The following is an 18,498-nucleotide window of genomic DNA, read 5'->3' on the forward strand; positions in this document are numbered from 1 at the left end:
CTTGGGAGATTCGTTCCAGTCCCATTTCATCATATATTTTATCAATCGCTTCCCCGATGCTTCTGGTGTCGAAGTCATCATCAATAATTGTCCCGCTTGTACCTGGTACTACATCACTTGCTGGAAAGAACTCTTCTATGTCTTCCCAGTCTACAACAGGATTGGTTTTTTCACTTCCCGCTGCAAATATTCGAAATCTCGCGCCCTTTGCCTGTGCTTACGCTCTGCTTCCTCATCCATTTCTCTTTGCTTCTTCACCTCCTCTCTAGCCTTATCTACTTCCCTCATCCGTTCGTTTCTACGTTCTTTTGCCCTTCTACTTTCCTCATATTCTCTCTTCACTTTCCTTTCGTGCACCCTCCTTTCTTCCTCCAACTTTAGCATGTTCTGCCTGCACTTTTCATAGGCTGCATATTGCGTGCGACTGAGCTTTATACTCTGCACTTTGCGATATAGTTGGTCGCGCCTCAACCTATCCTTTTTTCTTGCCTTCTCGTCTCTCATAGCCATTTCTTCCTTCTTTTCCTTACTTTGCGCCTCAACAGACCGTTCACTCGGCCTTGCGTCATCACTTTGTTTTCCATCTAATTTCAATAGTATCTGCCCTTCCATCCATTCGTCCATTGCAAATGTTACCTCAGCGGTTCCTTTCTGTTTCTTTCCCTCTCTCTCTCTATCGAGAGGTGCACTCGTTTGTGCCTGGTCCTTCCTTTCCTCATCTTGCCTCTCTTTGTCCCACGGGATCGTGGAGGTCGAGTCAATTTCGTGTTCCTTCTCTTTTGTCTCGTCACTGCTACACGCAGGTGACTCATATGCAGGGTTGCTATAACATGTGGCTGCCTTAAGTTCTCGTAGTGGGTAAAGGCCTTCCGACTTACTTCCCTCAACAACTGGTTCCGGCGGGCAGGCGGCGCGGTAGGCGTCTCACCCCCCTCCGTACATACATTTAATATCCAGTCTGCGGGAGGTTTTTCTTCCTTTACTTGTTCAAACATTTTCCAAAGCTCGAGAACGGCAAGGCGTTTCTCGAGTTTCTTCCCGTTATATGTGGCATGTAGGAACGTGGTCATGTGCTGTAAGACAGCCTTAGACAATGGCCCATTCTGGGGCCACGGCATAAACATTTTATTTGCGGTGCCCTTAACCCACTCCTGGCTGTATTTCTTCAGCTTTGCTGCATGTTTTGGCAATTGCTTGCACAAGTGTGCAAGTGGGGTAACTTCTTCCATTCTTAATTTTTTCACCAATAATGATCACACAATGTTTCAATTTTTACACTATTATCAGAGAGCACCACATATGCAAGCTCCAATCCAACTTTTCCGCAAACATTTTACACCAACAGTTTTACTCGAGACACATCAATTCAGAGGCGATTCCCTCTCATTTACAGAATCGCGAAAACCAAAATGCATTGCCATCATTTAATTTCACATTAATTCCACATTCAGCATACACAGAACATGTAGGACAGACGCTTGACAGACTAGACAGACACCAGCTGGTCAACGTATACCTGCCTTCTAATTATTACACCGTCATGGGATTTGAACTACCCCTTTATGACGTCTTTAAACGTCATCGTAGCCTAGTGTCCCCCTCTCTGTGGGCTCTGGGTTCAAGTTCCTTCTGACCACTCTTTAAAGCACAGGAACAAGGCAAATTTACAGTTTTCTCTCAGGTGGCCCCCGGTATTCTTCACAGTTTTTAATCTCGGGTGCCCCCCGGTATTCCTTACAGTTTTTAATCTCGGGTGCCCCCCCCGGTATTCCTTACAGTTTTTAATCTCGGGTGCCCCCCCCGGTATTCCCTTTACATTTTTACCTTTCCCAGGAGCACCCCTGGTATTCTATTATGTTTTAGGTCAGGTGCCCCCCTGGTATTCTATTATATATGTCTTCCTTTTATACTCGAGTCATTAATCCACTATCTATATACCATCTTTTCTACCTCTAATTTATCTTTCTCCGCCACCCTCCGTTACCTTTCCCCCACTTGCTCTAATGCCTATGAGTCATTTGCCAAGGTAACGAGTTTTGTTGTTTCACTCACTGATCGTCTCGTTTCCTCTCTGGATCTCCGGGATCACCGCCCCTTCCTCTTCCCGCTTTATGGTTTTCGTCCGATCCGCTTCCTGTGGGAATTAAAAGGGTTATGCTTGGAAAAGCGGGTTCCTTCAGACCCACTGCAGATTTTTGGGAGTAATTACACTATCACTGTCCACTGGGAAGCTTCTCGGCCTACTCAGCCGGAATAGCGAAAGGACTCGCGATGTAAACGGAGGCCCAGAGTTACTTCGTGCCGTCAGTTTAAATGTGTCTTATAACTATATTAATCGATTATCAATAATCGATGGCCGAAACCATCCTCTGCTACCAAGAGTTCTCGGGGAGAGGAAATTACTGACGGGCCCATTGGTCAGTACTCAACCCCCAAAAACTTGTAATACAAGATAGCTGCACTGTGTGAGGACAGGGTGTAGGACTTACATACTCCAGCACAAATCAATACTAGGGACTCAGTAATTTGGCAAAGGGAAGTGTCATGATGCCTACCCCCGGAGCACCAGGCCAGGCCCAGCACACCCGGGAGCAGACATCACGCCCCCGGGTAAAAGCCCAGCGGCCCTTTATAGGGGCTCTTTGGACTCTGTACTGGCGCCGTTGGCGCCAGGCTCATGTTGGACATCAGTCCTGGCGCCATAGGCGCCAGGCTCATAAGGGGAAGTGTTTGGTGCTCTTACCTGAAGCAGACCATGCTGCATACTCACCTGATGCAGACCATGCTGCATGAAGAACCAAGCCAAATGAGGCTTAGGAGGGACTATTTTTCTGAAGGAACTATTTTGTTACTTGGGTGGGGCTGTGGAAGAATACTCACCTGGAACTTCTTCCAAAGCTATTTAAGCCACACCCGGACAGCCACACGTGCTTCGCGTTGTTCTGCATCCCAGCAGCTGAACGCTCACCGTGCCTGCTCCTGCACCTGGACTCCAGCCACGCCCGCCTCGAACCTGGAACACCTGTTAGGGAATAAGAGAAGAGAAAGGTGAAAACCAAGAACTTATTCAACCTTCTTACCTGCATCCGGAATCTTCACGCCAGCATTCCTGAAAGAAGACTTCCATTTAAAAGCACCGCGTTGCTCGCTGCAGCGCCGCGCTTCACTCACCTGTTCCCGAGACGCCGCCCGCTCCATCGCGGCTCTCAGCACCGGTCGCCACATCTCTGCACCTAGGGGAGAGAAAAAGAGACAAAATGTGAGCAAGGGAACACAAGAGGAAAGCCGAATTTTCAGCCATATTACTTACCGGCTTTTCTTGGTGAACCATTCCACGTCTTGGGTCGGCGCCGCATCTTTGGCAGGTACCGCACCCCGGCCCCTATGGGGAAAGGACAAAGACATTACTGGGAAATTATAAAGACATTTAGAGGGGTCGCCCTCATCACTAACTCACCTGATTTTACCACCGGAAATTTAACCCCTCAACGCATCGCCTTTGTTCTGCACCTGAAATAAAGGACAGAAAGAACAACATAAAAGGAGGCTCACACTTGAACTTTTGCATCTTCATACTTACGGCGTATCGCTCAGAAAAGTCAAGTCGATGTGCCAGCGCCATTCTGAAAACCAGTGAAGTAACTGGACGAACGCGCGCCCCTGCACCAGAAGCAGGATGGAGAGTTCATCCTTCCAAACCATAAGGTGAGCTTAAACCGGGGGTTTTGGAGGAAGTCAGAGAAGAACGAAGGGGGAAAGGGGGGAGCAAGCACACTATTCAGCAGACAGTTAATCCCCCTTCTCATCTGCAGAAGGATATTCCTACGGGCCAGACAAGTAAGATTCGGGGGTCCTGTCCAATCGGTGGTCCGAATTCTGCGCATCACGCTTGAAGAGGCCACAGCAACCCAGACCAGCGCCTCCGTGGGAGCCAGGTGAGCGTTACAGAACGCGAAGCCTTCCTACAAATTCCCACCCAGGTGCTATGGAAACTTCCGAGACTGACCAGTTGGCCCAACTACTGGGGGAATTACGGGCCAAAGTACACGCCGCTCGTCAAGAGACTAATGCTCTCAGGAGGGAAGTGATTGTAACAAAGGAAAGAGCAGATGACCTGGATAGACAGCTTTTGCAAGGTCAAGCTGGACAAACTCCTTTACCCGGTTCCGGAGGGAACCCCGCTCCTGTGCTTTCCAGTAACCCGGTGCAGATTAATCTACCTGGAAACATGCCGCTGGCCCCACCCGAACGCTTTGCTGGGGACCCCAAACGATTCGCCGTATTCATGAATCAGTGTCGTTTGCATTTCCTGTGCAGACCTGGGGCCTTCCCTAATGAACAGACCAAGGTAGCCTTTGTATTGTCATATCTCAGCGGCAGTGCTGCCGATTGGTCAGTTCCACTGGTAACTCAAGATGACCTGATTCTTTGTGATTTTCAAGGATTTCAAGCAAGCATGGAAAGGTTATTTGCTCGTCACTCCCAGGGGCAGGCTCTAGATGACGAACTTCTATCTCTGCGACAGGGCAATCAAGACCTCCTTTCCTACATTGCAACCTTTAATAGACTAATTGTGGAAACTGGGTGGCCAGAGGATAAAAGAATCACGTTATTTTATCGAGGTCTACGCGGAGAACTTAAAGATGTCCTGGCCCAAGTTGTAAATCCGCCCCAAGAATGCTCAGAATATATAGACTTAGTGGTCCAATTGGATCACAGACTGCAAAACAGAAAAGCAGATCGGTCCAAGTTTGAGACCCGGGTGTTAGTCAAGACCCACGCTAACCTCAAGGGGGCTGAAGCCTCTGAGCCAATGCAAATCGGAGGAGTTAAAGGACCTGTAACGCAAAAGGAACGTGAAAGAAGACGGCAGATGCACTTATGTCTTTATTGTGGATTCTCTGGACACTTTCTACGAGATTGCCCGGCAAGGCCACCCAGGAAGGTGGTAGGAGCCGCTGATAAAATCCATGAAACCTCTGTATCGGGAAACGACCCCGCCCGACAAGCGTAGGGGTCCGCTTGCCGAGCTTGAAAACGAACTCTCAGACCTCGCATTTCACTGTGCCAATGGTCCTCGTAGATCCGGAACAGCCTAAGCGGTTGCATGCAATAAAGGCATACATCGATAGTGGGGCTATAGGAAACTACGTGGATCGTGAATTGGTCTCCAGGATTAACCTTCCCCTGCGTCCTAAAACCAGCAAAAATGTCATCACAACAGTTGATGGAACCGAAATTGCCTCGGGAACGGTAACACATTCCAGAGCTGAGGTGACACTAGTAGGTCCGGACGGCCATCGGGAGGCAGTTGTGTTTGATGTAATCAAGGCTCCACAGTTTCAGGTTATTCTCGGAATCCCTTGGTTAGAGACACATAATCCTCGAATTGATTGGCGAGCGAAGAGAATAACCTTTCCGGAGTGTGCACGAACCTGCTACCCAGAAAATCTGAAGATCAGTCTAGCATCAGTAACCTCTGTCTCCATGCAACTACCTCCAGAATACCAAGACTTTCAAGACGTCTTCAGAAAAGGAACAGGCCACACGTTACCTCCTCACAGATCATACGATTGCCAAATCAATCTGGTGCCCGGTGCACAACCCCCTTGTAGCAGGATTTATGCCCTTACTGAGCCGGAGAATCTGCATTTGAGACAATATTTAGATCAATACTTAGCCAATGGTTTCATTCGCCCGTCAAAGTCTTCGGCATCCTCGGCTTTGTTCTTCGTGCCAAAAAAAGAAGGCGACCTTAGAACTTGTATCGATTACCGCGCATTGAATCTGATAACTGTTAAAAATCATTACCCTCTGCCTTTGATCCCTGAACTCCTTGACCAGGTGAAGGACGCTTGCATATACACCAAGTTAGATCTCCGGGGGGCTTATCATCTGGTACGAGTAAAAGAAGGCGACGAATGGAAAACGGCCTTCCGTACAAAATATGGACTATTCGAATACCAGGTGATGCCTTTTGGGTTGTGCAACGCGCCTGCTGCCTTCCAATTCTTCATGAACGATGTCCTTCGGGAACTCATCGATGTCTGTGTTGTCGTGTATATCGATGACATTCTGGTGTACTCCTCTTCGGAATCTGATCACAGAAAACATGTCAGGGCCGTCCTTGAGAAATTGCGCCAGCACAAACTGTTTGCAAAGCTGCAAAAATGCGTTTTCCATACCACCGAGGTTGAGTTTCTTGGATTCATCCTGACACCTAAAGGGGTCCGAATGGACTCACGGAAAGTGGATGCCATCCTCAAATGGCCATCACCTAGTTCGGTGAAAGGTGTCCAAAGCATGCTTGGTTTTGCCAATTTATATCGCAGGTTTATCCCGGAATTTTCACGGGTGGTGCAACCCATCACTGCACTCTTGCAGAAGAATAAACGTTTTGAATGGACCGAGGAAGCTGAACAGGCCTTTCAGGAATTAAAAGCTAAATTTACGTCCGCACCTATTTTGAAACACCCGCGTCCTGATCTCCCATATATAGTCGAAACCGACGCATCTAGCTTAGCCATGGGAGCTGTCCTGTCTCAGAGAGACCCCGAAACCAACCAACTGCACCCCGTAGCATTTTGGTCCAGTAAGTTCTCGCCGCCGGAGATAAATTATGCAATCACCGATAAGGAATTATTAGCCATTAAGTCTGCCTTTAAGGCTTGGCGGCATTATGTTCTTGGCGCCAGGCATATCATCACCGTGATCACTGATCACCGAAATTTACAATATTTAAAAACTGCCAAGGCTCAGTCTTCACGACAGCTCCGATGGGCTTTATTCTTTGCTGAGTTCGATTTTGTAATCACCTACCGTCCCGGCTGTAAGAATGGCAAAGCGGACGCGCTATCTCGAATTGGAATGGGAGAAATGGACACAAACTCAGAACCTGTGCCGATAATTCCTGAACAAAGAATCTTGGGGATAACCACTTTACAAACCCTTGAAGACATTCAAGCACGGGTAAAACTATTCCTGGACTCTTCAGCCTTGCAGGATTGGATCAAAAGGGGGTCTGCCTTTTCAATCAACGATGGCTTACCTTACTTCCAAGGACGTTTATTTTTGCCAGAAAAGGAATTGCAAGAACTGGTTATTTCCCATCATCACGATACTCTGATGGAAGGACATCCTGGCATTGCCAAAACAGAGGAAAAAATTAAACGACAATTCTGGTGGCCGTCCTGGCGAAAAGATATTAAATCTTTCGTGATGTCCTGTGGAGTTTGTGCCCAAAACAAAGGTCAAAAAACAAAACCCGCCGGTCTTCTTCAACCCTTAGACATTCCACCAGCACCTTGGCACACCTTGTCACTAGATTTTATCACGGACCTGCCCTCTTGTAATGGATACAATACTATTCTGGTTGTGGTGGATTTATTTTCCAATATGGCCCATTTTATTCCATTGAAAGGATTACCTTCAGCTTTTGTTCTTGCCAAGGAATTCCTCGAAAATATCATCCGTCTGCATGGATTCCCGTCCATACTAATCTCCGATCGGGGAAGCCAGTTTATTTCTCATTTTTGGAAAAAGTGTTGTCAACTGGCACAAATCGACTTAAAACTCTCAACCAGCCACCACCCACAGACCGATGGGCAGACGGAGAGAACGAAACAGACCCTTGAACAATATCTACGATGTATGTTGCACCAATCAGAGGGTAATTGGAAGGATATTTTATGGGTGGCTGAATATGCATACAATAACTCGATACACTCTGGAACTGGTCAGAGCCCCTTTTATACCCTATATGGACATCACCCTCGTACTTCAGACTTGGACTCACCTTTGAGCCTCGAAATGCCCGCAGTGGACCATTTGCATTCTACGATTACTCAAGCCTTCAAGGATGCTACTGCACACTTACAACCTGCAAAAGGGAAATACAAAAAGAATGCGGATCTGCATCGAAAGGAGGCGCCTCCATACCAAATGGGGATCAAGTATGGTTGGCTACCAAACACTTATCGCTCAAGGGACCTCAGACTTTTAACCCAAGGTATTTAGGCCCTTACTCGATCAAAGCTATAATTAACCCAGTGGCAGTCAAGCTAGATCTACCAGCTAACATGCGGATTCACCCCGTTTTTCATGTGTCGCTTTTGAAACCAGTGCAACCAGGAACCAGATTAATAAAGCCACCAGAACCAATCCAGATAGATGGGGAGCCTGAATTCGAGGTGAAGAACATTTTGGACTCTAAGATCTCAAAATCAAAACTTTTCTATCTAATTGATTGGAAGGGGTACGGGCCTCAGGAAAGATCTTGGGAACCCAGCGACCATGTACATGCACCTCGGCTAGTAAAAAGGTTCCATCGCAATTTCCCGAACAAACCGAAACCTCCTGGGTACACGACCTTGGGAGGGGCCTTGGGGGGGAGTGCTGTCATGATGCCTAGCCCCGGAGCACCAGGCCAGGCCCAGCATCCCCGGGAGCAGGCATCACGCCCCTGGGTAAAAGCCCAGCGGCCCTTTATAGGGGCTCTTTGGACTCTGTCCTGTCGCCGTTGGCGCCAGGCTCATGTTGGACATCAGTCAGTTTGGTGCACTTACCTGAAGCAGACCATGCTGCACACTCACCTGATGCAGACCATGCTGCATGAAGAACCAAGCCAAATGAGGCTTAGGAGGGACTATTTTTCTGAAGGAACTATTTTGTTACTTGGGTGGGGCTGTGGAAGAATACTCACCTGGAACTTCTTCCAAAGCCATTTAAGCCACGCCCGACAGCCCCACGTGCTTCGCGTTGTTCTGCATCCCAGCAGCTGAACGCTCACCGTGCCTGCTCCTGCACCTGGACTCCAGCCACGCCCGCCTCAAACCTGGAACACCTGTAAGGGAATAAGAGAAGAGAAAGGTGAAAACCAAGAACTTATTCAACCTTCTTACCTGCATCCGGAATCTTCACGCCAGCATTCCTGAAAGAAGACTTCCATTTAAAAGCACCGCGTTGCTCGCTGCAGCGCCGCGCTTCACTCACCTGTTCCCGAGACGCCGCCCGGCTCCATCGCGGCTCTCAGCACCGGTCGCCACATCTCTGCACCTAGGGGAGAGAAGAAGGGACAAAAGGTGAGCAAGGGAACACAAGAGGAAAGCCGAATTTTCAGCATATATTACTTACCGGCTTTTCTTGGTGAACCATTCCATGTCTTGGGTCGGCGCCGCATCTTTGGCAGGTACCGCACCCCGGCCCCTATGGGGAAAGGACAAAAGACATTACTGGGAAACTATAAAGACATTTAGAGGGGTCGCCCTCATCACTAACTCACCTGATTTTACCACCGGCAATTTAACCCCTCAACGCATCGCCTTTGTTCTGCACCTGAAGTAAAGGACAGAAAGAACAACATAAAAGGAGGCTCACACTTGAACTTTTGCATCTTCATACTTACGGCGTATCGCTCAGAAAAGTCAAGTGGATGTGCCAGCGCTATTCTGAAAACCAGTGAAGTAACTGGACGAACCTGCGCCCCTGCACCAGAAGCAGGATGGAGAGTTCATCCTCCAAACCATAAGGTGAGCTTAAACCGGGGGTTTTGGAGGAAGTCAGAGAAGAACGAAGGGGGAAAGGGGGGTGCAAGCACACTATTCAGCAGACAGTTAATCCCCCTTTTCATCTGCAGAAGGATATTCCTACGGGCCAGACAAATAAGATTCGGGGGTCCTGTCCAATCGGTGGTCCGAATTCTGCGCATCACGCTTGAAGAGGCCACAGCAACCCAGACCAGACCAGCGCCTCCGTGGGAGCCAGGTGAGCGTTACAGGAAGTCTGTTTAATAATACATACATCAGCTTATGGATATCAGCAGCATTGCGAACACCTGTCTCGCTCCGACTTCCCCGAACTTCAGTCAAACAGCATTTTTTATTGGCAAATTCCGTCATCAATGACGTACACTTCTGTAAAAAATCATCATGCAATATAATTGGTTGGGAAAGATAACTTAAGTATAGGTGTTATATCTGTATATGAAAATAAGGCATATGGATTGGATAGCTCTTATCGTGTGGGCGTCTATGCCCATCCCTCTACACCACACGTTACTGACGTCACTACAAGTACGACGTCTCATTGGTTACAATGTCTATAGGACCCTAGATTACATGGTCCCTTGTGATTGGGCAAGTTACACCCCTAAACATAAATCTCCACTTTAATTAGCAGCATGCAGAATAGACATCCTGGTGCCTGGTGTCCCAAGATTCACCCTGCCTCCCTTCCATCAATTAGTGGTTTAGGGCTATGTGTCAATTAGTTGGCTGGGTATGGCCTCGGATCTGTAGTCTCTTATCAGGAAAGTTATGGCACCTTCGGTTCTGGATGACATCAGGTGGTGGTACATCTTTGCCCCTGTCTGGTCACGTGTTGGTCCACCGTGAATCTGCTTCAGTTTCCAACCTTTTGTGCATTTAAATCTGTATGCGCTTGACCACCTGCATGGGCCTCTCTTATCTTGACCTTCACGGGCGGGCTGGCATATTCTGAAGTTGGAGCCTCGTGAGCTCATGCTCAACTCCCCTTCTCTGGTTGACCTCGATTTCCCCGGCATGAGCCATCCTTGGTTAAGTTTCGATCCCCCTGTTTTCCTCCACTTGGGCCTGGATATGAAACTTGGCCAGTCAGGCCTTGGCCGCCTGGAAGTACTTCTGTTTATACAAAATGGAGTCGCACGTGTACATTGTGCTGTATTGAGGTCGATGTAAACAGTTGGCGCTTGCCGCTCTAACTTCTACTAAGCATTGCAAGCAGACTCAATTACTTAGCATCTTGTGTTTCAAGCTTATTTACACACGTTCAATAAGGCGGTTGCTTCCATCTTGTCTCATGGCACCATTCTCATACGTTTTTAACAGTGTCTTTCCCCTTCGTCTATTACAATTATCCTCGCAGTTGTCGGTACTGGCATGCATAGCTTTCAGTAGCCACTTCTGGTTGTTCTCGGGGCTGCCCAGGCCCTTAGTCTATTTCCATTGGCCTTCCATTGAGGCCTTCAGGGTTATCTCGTGGACAGTCTGTAAATACTCGTTGTTTCGTACCAATAGCAGGTACGCTTGTCTGATTGGGTACCGTGCTGCCCAGGGTTATGGGCATTACAACAGGTATATTTTCTAATGTACACAGGGCAGGGGCCTATTGCAGCCCTTTGTTGGTTCAGCTGCTCCTCGTACGTCACATACCTTGGCGAGTACCTTACTGGCAACTCGCAATGGGGGGCAGGGGTGCAGGTCGTATCTGGGACCTCTTCTACACTCTGCCAAATCCTCCCCTCTTGAGTCCTTTGCTCCTCTACCTCACACTCCCTCCAGGTCAGTCGTTAATTGAATAAAGAAGCTGGGGGCAGATCTATGTGTACGGCTGGGAGCTCCCTTTGGAACAGCCAACTGGTGACGTTGAAGCTTGAGGAGAAACATCTCTGCTTCCGGAAGCATCTCAAGACCTTCTTATTTGCTCCTGCATTAGCCCCTCCTCTCCCCAGCTGAACAGTTTCCTCTGTTGGCACTGTGCCCTGCACACACTCTGTCCTTCGGGCCCAGGTACCTGCTCACCCTGCCTCCCTGCTGCACTGCCTCCAGGCCTCCCATTACAATGGGTCCTGTGCGTGTACCCATGCAGTGCCCCACTCTTCTTCTGCACTCATCAGATTTGCCCTATCCAAATTATCTTGCACTTGCCACTTGCTGGCTGCACTACCACCTTTTGAATGGCTTGGCTGCACTACCACCTTTTGAATGGCTATTCTATCATTGGATTTCATTTTCCTTCTTTGGTCTCCTCTGTTTGGCACGTTCCCCTTCTCCCCCTTCCAGGGTCTTCAACCCTTCATCCCTTCTCCATGCACTTGCGTGTTCTCAATGTCACTGTGCCCAGTACAATAGTTGTTTTGAATTCCTTTTCTCCCTTGTTCCCCTCCCTTTGCTTGTTTGCGCTCTGAGCCACTTGTGTATGAGTGTAATCTTGATGAGATGTCATATCATGTCATGTACATCCTTTGTCCTTGGTGCAGTGTGTCTCACTCTGACTGTGGTGATGGCAGTGGCTCCCCATGCACATGTGTGCACAATCATGCTCCATGTGCATTCCATGTATGCCCCTAGGTGTCCTTGACCACCTGCTCATTGTAGTATGTGAATGATCCAAGTGTCATCTCATTTGGACAGCCATGTCATGCTCACTGAAAGTCTCTGTGTCATCACACAAGACTTCAGGCTGTCCACATCTGTATCATGCACATGGCCCCCCCTGTTACAGGCCCACTACCTTTTTTCAACTGGTGTTGTGTCTTCTACATGCATGGGTGTACTATTGATGGTTCCTCATCTGTCCTCCATCATGCCCACTTCTCATCGGCTGTAGTGACATTTGAATGACGAAATGCAATAGACGCATACCAACACTGTCTGGCAATGCACAGTTCTGTGGGGAACCTTTCATTACCATGCAGTGCCTCCCTGCTATTGCCCAGAGAGTGTCCATGCTACATGGTGCATGCCATTTGCACATGATGGCTGCAATTGCCTTTACACTGCCGTCATGTTTGGAGATTGTCATCACTACGTACGTGTTGATGTTGGAAGTTGAGGGGCTACACATGCACTGCACCGCACACACCCACTCCTGTGCCAAGTTCAGCCCTTCCACATGCAAACACAAGGCTGCTGTGTGAAGATGACCTGACATGTATGTACCCATGTCCCTCCTTTCACTGTATGGAAAGGCACTAGCGTAGGTGCCTCCTGTGACACATGTACTCTGCATAGTTGATGGTAGTTGAGTGCTGCACATGAACATGCATGTTAGATGTGTCATGGTGTGTTTGGTTTGATTTCTAGCTGTGGCTATTTGTGTGTTCCCCCATGCTTATGCTAGGTGCCATCTCTTTGTTGCCATCTCTCATTTCTGCATTGGATATGTGCCTACTAGAGGTTGTGGGTGATGCTGGTGGTGTGCAACATGCAATGCATGTGTTGCCTTCACATTTTGCACACATCCTTTTCTGCTTTTGGGATACCCTTGCATTGCAATGCCACTGGATGCATGTTGGGGTTTGAGTTGCCTGTGACATGGCTGTTTCATTAGTTGGCTGTCAATGTTGTGAACTGTATGTGTGTGGTATGTGCTACTGACATGCGTGTCCTTGTTTCTTTTCTTTATGTTGCAGGTGATGACGCACTGGCAGCAGAGGATGAAGATGTCATCCCAGACACGGTGGTCAGTTCACATGACCAACCAGGCACCAGTGGTGGTTGTGGGGTGGCAGCCCATGAGAACCCACTGGTGCTCCAGGCCATCGTGTCCAGAGCTGACTCTGAGTCAGGCACTGATGTATCCTCTGACCACTATGTTGAGCCGGATCTGCATCATGACGTGTCGTTGCCGGTAAGTGATCCTGTGTTGGATGATCTTCTGTCCGTGACACCTGCAGTAGGGGGTCAGGCAGGGTTGGAATGTCCGCCTGTGGTGGTTACAGGTGCACGGTCACACTCAACACCAGTTGGCCATGTTCGTGGGGCATCAGGTCAACGGAGGGATGCTGTCCTGCAGCCGCGGGCGGCACCAACCCAGCAAGGACCACAGCTCCTTGTGCCCAACAGGTGTGGTGTCTGGCAACTGAGTGGGAGCGTGCCATGATTGCCATAGCACAGCAACAGATGGGGAGCAGCTGAGATGATTGCTCAAGGTATGGAAAAGTCTGGCCCATGCCATCCTCCCCTCTGTAAGACAAGTGGTGCTCCAGCAGCGTGCGACGCAGTCCACGTGCCGCTCACTCAGGCTGGGCATGGCGGCATCTGACAGGGGGCACCGGGCTGAAATGGTGGCTCTGCGTCAAGCACTTGATGCTCAAGCAGAGGCACACCGTGAGGCCCTGAGGGTGGAACACCAATCCCTCCGATCTACTCTGGCTGCGCTCTGGATGGATGAGAGTAGGCGGACAGAAGACAGGATAGTGCAGCTTGAAAGAGCCATCTCAGCTGAACTCCATGCAAGCTGGGAGTTGCTCCGTTTGTCATGTGAGGCCATGCAGGTAGAACTCCGTCTTACACATCAGCCCTTGCAGGAGGAAGCACGTGTGACACGTGAGGTAATGCATGCTGACCTACGTCTCATTGCCATGCAGGACCTGGCTTACCAGACCCGCATGCTTGCTGCGCGGCTAGGCGTGATGAGGCAACTGAGCCACGTCCACCTTCTGATTTCCATCCAGAGGGTGACGATGACAACCTATCTCCCACATAGGGTAGGTCGGGCCGTGCAGGTGCTGAGCCCAGTGAGGTTTTTTTTTTAATCTCAACATCTACACATGTGGATGTTGAGGTGCACCCTGTACCTCCCCCCTCCTGGGTGCCCCTCCACCCCCCCGGGTCATATATGGGCATTTTTTATTTTTCTTTATTTGTTTCTGCAAATTCTTTTTTTTTCAGGCAACATTTTTTTTTCTCCTGCAAATAATTGTTTTTTCCTACAATTTTTTCTTTTTGGTAAGTATTTTTATTTATACGTTTTTTGTTGCAAATTTTTGTTTAAATGATTTTTTTCTTGTTTTTTTTAATTACTTTCCCTTTTAAAACATTATACTTTTTTTGAATTTTTTATTTACTGATTATTTTTATTTTTTCCAGCAAATAATATTTTAATAATTTAATAGATTTTTATTTTCTGCTGATTTATTATTTATTGCATTTTCTTCTGTCTATTGTGGATTCATGTGACAGTGTGGTGCCTTGTGGCATTTGAAGGCATCCACTGTGTGTTCCAGCTGGTCCCATTCAGGCTTGTCTTGTGTATGTGTTTTGCTTGGGGTCCTGACACATATGCTACTCCTGCTTCCCCTTTCCATGGGCTCGCAAGGATGGCTCGATGTAACAGCATCTCACACAGGGGCAATGGGCTTCCATCCTAACTGTGGCCAGCCTGCAGTCCTACTTGTGTTTCATCATGTTGCTTATGATATTTGTTAAGTATTGACTGTCTATGTTCATGCACTTCCTGCTGTAGGTGGTACCATGCACCCTTTTGCTGTGTAACACACACTGATGGTGGGAGGGGTCCGTGTGCTGACAATGTTGAATTGGGACACTTTCCCCACAGTGATTTTGATATGCCACATAAAGGCTGCAAGCTGAGTTATTCATGTCACCACGCATTTCAGCGACAACCCATTCCTTGCTTGCACCACTTTGGCCATCTTGCAGCCCTAGCTGGTGTTTTGATGTGCCATTTGAAGTATGGCCGCATTGCTTTTCACTTGACTGTCATGTTTGTGTCCTGGACCTGCTCCACTCTCTCATTGATCGCACTTGGCCCTTGTGACAATCTGGCCAACCAGGAGGCTGGAGCCTGCCACCACTACCAAAAGCCCACAATGGAGGCCCTGTCTAGCTCTGTCCACCAGCCTTCTGGGTCCCTTGATTGTCCCTCTGTCTCCCCTGCCCCTGCCAGTCTCCCTCTGTCTCCCCCCTTCACCATCACATCCCCTCCTCTTCTGCACCGTCTTCTTTCCCTCTGCCCCCTGTGTGTGCGTTGTTTCCCCATCTCCACCTTCATGCATTTTGACCTTGGCCCCCTCCTCCCTTCTCTCCTCCCTCTCCCTCTCCACCACCCCTTCCCCTCCTCCTTGTTCTCTGTCTGTCATTTTCCACCACTACCCCAATTGCCATCAGGCATGATGATACATAGCCCCTTGTTCTTTGACGACATTTCCTCTTCTGCCTCCGTCCATCTGCCCCCTACCTTCACCTTTTTTAGTATTATTTTGGCACTTACTTTTATTATTGATCACTCCACCACTGATTACAGGTCGTCTCTTCCCCCTTTCCCTTCTGTCTTTCTTCTCCCCCTGCCCAGCACTATTTTGATTCTTTGTTGACCTTCCACAGTTTGTCACTTGTTTTGTTACTCTCCTCACCTCTTCCCTCCTCTTCCATCACTCCCCTCCTTATGTAACTCCTGCACTGCAACTATTGCCGTCAGGCATAGCAATGTTGAGGCTAGTTCTGTTTTCCCACATTCCCTCCCTAGACTCTCCCTTATTGTTCCAGGCACTTCTAATATGTACTTTGATTTATTTGATAGTTCATTTTCACATTGTGGACTGTTTGAAGGACTTGTAGGAATGTACTTTTCTTCTCCCTTGTTCCCTCCCTCACTGAGGCGCTTTGATGAACTTTGCGTGTAGGTCCTATAAGGATTTTCAATTAATCAGTGATAGGTCGCTGTCTGCCATTGTCGATGTGGGGTACTCTGTACATGATATGTCCTGCTGGTCAATGGCTGATCCTATGTTGTGCTTTATTTTGAGGTGTCAGAGGATGGGTGTGGTTTAACACACAGGGGGGTCCTTGAGTGCAATGTTCACATGTGCTGTGTACAGGACTAAGGATCACTTCATTTCACATGCATGTATGTATTTGATGCATGTTCCTACTGACACAAACACTTAGGCAACACCCACCCACACCAGCTACGTTGACACCATGCACACACGTGCACCCAGATTGCCTACTCAGGCATGCTGTGTCCCGACAATCCATGTTCACTTTCGAGTCATTGATCGTGTACATGCATGACAGGGTACTATTTGGTTGATTGCACTTTTTTTAAATGATGCTGAAGGGGTTTCCCCAACGCAATGCACACTCACTGTGCTGTCCAGTGAGCGGTGTGTTGCAGGGGACACACACACACAGCTCACAGTGTTTGATATGGCAATTTTCAATTGTCCAATGTGCATGCCAACAGGTATTCTGACTTTTGCTGCTTGCACCACTAGTGGCATGCATTTGTGCCACCGTTTTCAGGGTGTGAGGTTTTGGTCAGTCATTTCTTCAGATTCCATGTCAGGTGTGATTGTCTGGTGCCTATTTACATTTCTCATATGGCACTTCATGACTATTGTGTCATGTGTTGTGCATATGGTTTGATGTTTTGCCGTTGCATACCATGGTATGGTGTGGCAGACGGGGATCATGGGGGTTGGGAGGATTTGGGTGGCATACCAGTACTTTCAAGCCCTGTTTTGCAGGGGGGGGATATGCACCTTGCATTTGTTCCCTTTGGTCACATGGGATTGGTTGTGTTAAAGTAGCTTGGGATGCACACAATGTGGCACTTCCATGGACACATTCTCAGGGTGGTAAGGTTGTGACAGTTAACTGTCCCTTTCTCCTCAGCGATTGTGACCTGGTATCTGCCAGGCCTGTGTGCACTCCGCAGGGGTTGGAGTAAAGGTGGAAAATGTGGCCACAAGCTGGGTACGGGCTGCCTCCCCGCATGCCCTTTCCCCTCCTATGCACAGCGACCGTGCGTGTGGTTGGGGATGTGAGGGCACCATTATGTCCACTGGTACACCATGCCATGTTGCAACGTTGTGCAGGACAGATGTTGCCCAAATGATCCTGCACACTACTGGGGGTGCATATAGTAGCTATCCACTAGAGCGGTTAAGGGAGTGGAAGCGTGACTTGAGCACTCCGAATGTGCACTCCACTACGGCCCTAGTGGCTATATGGGCTGCGTTGTGTCTTACCTGGGGTGGTGTGGTGGGGTTCCGTATTGGCGTCATCATGTAGGTGCTCAGAGGGTAGGCACTGTCCCCTGGTAAGGTGATAATGGTTGTCTGGTTAGATGGGATGACAAAACTGCAGATAATGATGGGTGCTGGGGGGCTTCAATGGCCCAGGGATGTAGCAATTATGCTTAGGTATAGATTCATGGTCAGATTAGAGCAGTCGTATTTGTGCTTAAAACTTATTGCTTTATTATTGCATTTGCAATTCCACAAGGCAAATATGAAAAATCACAGTGGCAGATACCAACAGTTGTTTAAACATTGGTGAGTGCAAACAGCTGACGCGCGTTTCGACCTAAGTCTTTTTCAGGGCTGTGAATTGTGAATAGTGGTTGAGTGCAGAGATCAGTGTAGTGACATATTGATTGATCACACATGGCCATAGAGAAATCAACATTGATAACGAAGTCAATTAATGAACACATGTGGTTGCAGATGAGACGATTATGCATTAGATGATGATGCATGAGATAATTAGAATGCAGTCATGGTAATAGGCAAGGTAGGTGAGTTACATCGTTGAGTGGTGAGTGAAAGTGATGTGTAACACAAGTACAATGGTAAAAAAAAATTTTTTATAACAAGTTATGAATTCACAACCGATAATCACATTCGTTGAGACAGCACACGAGCAAAGTACCAAGGAAGAGAAAGAGGGAGAGCGTTGGTTAGTTTGGGGAAAGAGCCAATAGAATTGGAAGGCAATGGGTTGAAAAAGGGTGAGTAGTATGATTAGCTCTGAATAGGGTTGGTGGCTGGTCCTCCCGAGTCCGGGTGCCAGTGGGGCTGATTAGCCTGATCTGTGAAAAAGTATTATAAAAGAGAATTGCTATTAAATCATGGATTGGATGTGGGTTGAAGACCCAAGGGCTAGTTTAAGAGCACGTGTGTTGGGCGTGCAAGACAAACAAGGGTTGGGA

Source organism: Ambystoma mexicanum, chromosome 6p (genome assembly GCF_040938575.1).
Source record: "Ambystoma mexicanum isolate Mex_15411 chromosome 6p, UKY_AmexF1_1, whole genome shotgun sequence".
Taxonomy (NCBI): domain Eukaryota; kingdom Metazoa; phylum Chordata; class Amphibia; order Caudata; family Ambystomatidae; genus Ambystoma; species Ambystoma mexicanum.